Source organism: Alosa sapidissima, chromosome 21 (genome assembly GCF_018492685.1).
Source record: "Alosa sapidissima isolate fAloSap1 chromosome 21, fAloSap1.pri, whole genome shotgun sequence".
NCBI lineage: Eukaryota > Metazoa > Chordata > Actinopteri > Clupeiformes > Clupeidae > Alosa > Alosa sapidissima.
The window spans coordinates 20,309,387-20,311,859 of NC_055977.1; positions in this window are offsets into that span (position 1 = coordinate 20,309,387).

The window sequence follows — 2,473 nt, forward strand, 5'->3', positions numbered from 1 at the left end:
AACAAAACCTACAAGGACAATGTTGTCTATTTTTCTCAGGATAACATTTGATAAGGCCACTTGTCTTTTTAACATTTCTTTAATCAACCAAAATCACTTTGATAGTGTAGTTTGGTTTGGGTATGGATTTCCAGGCTACAGTTTGGTATTAGCACCATACAAATAATGACCTAAGACAGTTAGGCCTCAACTTTCTGTAATCTCGGTGCATGATCCTGATTCAACAGTTTATTCATTTTAACTTTACTGTCATCTAATTTGGGTGAGGATGGACGAAGAGTTAAAATAGAGTTAAAGGTGCTCTAAAAGATACGCGTTTAGGAGAGTTTCAATTGCACGGGAGCAGCACAGGAGAGAGGGGGAGGAAGTAGCGAGCTAGCTCTCTGTTTTGTTTGAAAGTCAACAGAAGTGATGTTACCTAGCATCGCTTAGAGCACCTTTAAAGGAACCATATGTAAGATTGTGGCCAAAACTGGTACTGCAATCACTTTCAAATTACTGTAGAGCGGTGTATTGCCTCCCCCTACCTCCTGACTGGCAGAGCTGGCAACCCTGATGCCGAAACTACTGACTTTGTGATTAGTAGATAGGTGGAGGGTGGTGCATCCGGCCAAATGATCAGGAGCAGGTGTAACAAAATGCTGGAAAAGTTGTGTAATGATAAAGAAAACAAAAGGAGGAATGTTTCACAACTATTTGGGGTAAATGGCAACACCATGAGTATGAAAAAGAGCATCCCAGAGAGGTAGAGTCTCTTAGAAGTAAGGATGTAGGGGTATTCATCACTCTGTGTAAACACATGATGAAACAATGCAATTTGAATACTTCTTAACATGAAATTGTGTAAAAGTATTTGGGGAGTTCATCATCTACAGGACATAATATTATTAAAACATTTAGAGAACCCAGAGAAATCTTTGCAAACAAGGGAAAGAGCTGAAAAACAAATTGGATGGCTGTGGTCTTTTGGACCTCAGATGACACTGCATCAACACCAGACCTGTTTCCAGACCTGTCATTGTATGGGCTCAGAAAAACCTCTGATAACCTGAATTCAAAAACTGCAGCCAAAATTGTAACAGCCAAAACAGCCAAAATTGTATTGAGACATGATACAGAAAATACCACCTTCTTATCTGGGCCTGAGGTTGTTTAAAATGAACTGAGGTAACATGGATAAAGGTCCTGATGTGGTTAGACCAATCAAAATTTGCCATTCTTTTTGGAAATCATGGACTCGTCTGGGCTAAAGAGAGGGCCTATTCAAGTATCAAACCTATCCAACTTGTTTTTGTTCAAACCCAACATCTATGACAGGAAAACAATGCCAAAATCAATTCTGCACATTAATATGGCACATTGAATTTCCCCTGGTGATCAATAAAGTATCTATCTATCTATCTAACAGTATGCCTTCCACGGCACACCTAGGCACCTTGGCAAATAATGGTCCAAAGCAGTCATTTTTTATTCTATATTGATCTAATTTTGCACACAGCTTCACAAGACCTGGTGCTGCTCAGTTGTGTTTCTAAGTCATCTCAAGTGACCTATAGGGCTGAAATGTGGTCAGTTTAAAGATATTTGTTATCCGGCAGAAATATAAAACAGTATTCTAGCCTCTGTACCTCTGTGCTAGTACTTCCCACAGATATTCTGATTGTTCCCTAAGAAACTACAAGGTCTCAGCTTTCTAAAGAGACCAAGCATTTGATGTAGGCCAAACTAGGTGGGAACAGTGGCCTCTGAAGTAGGCAATTTCGAGGGGGAAAAGCCTAAAAATGCTCACCCCATATGAAGTTAAATAGTATTTCTCCAAGAGTCCAGGTGCTAAAATGGCCTGTCTGCAGTCCAGATTTGGTCAAATTAGGTTCATAATGCTGGAAAAACATGACTAAGAATACCCCATACTGTACTGTTGAGCAACTGAAATACTATATCTGGGAGTAATGAGACAACATTTCATTCTCAAAACTATTTGTTTACGAGACTATTATCACATTCTGTTTTTATTTGCATTTTATACAATGTCCCAACTTTTTCTGTTTTGGGGTTGTAGTTAATATAGCAAACAGTGTCAATGCAGTGATTAATTTCACATGGTTTCAATTTTCATGAATTCGTGGGATTTAAAACTGTTCTAGTAAAAGAAAAAAGGCGTCTGAAGGCTACCCTAAATCCTCCTGAATAACATAGACCTATATTAGCTGTAGCCTGCGTGTGTTCAGACAGCAGGTCGACTATGGCTATCAAGATTTCATGAATCAATAAGTGTGTGACAAATGCATATGGACAAAACTATATCCTTGCATATTTTTGCACAATCCGGGCTCTGTTACCAAATTACATTTGCTGCCGCTAGGCTGCGTCTAAATTTCTAGGCTAAGCATGAACACGCCCAAAGTAGGCCACGCAGCGTGCTTGCGTAGCCTATGTGCACGCAACCGCCGTTCTCACGTCGGGGGTTGGCTTT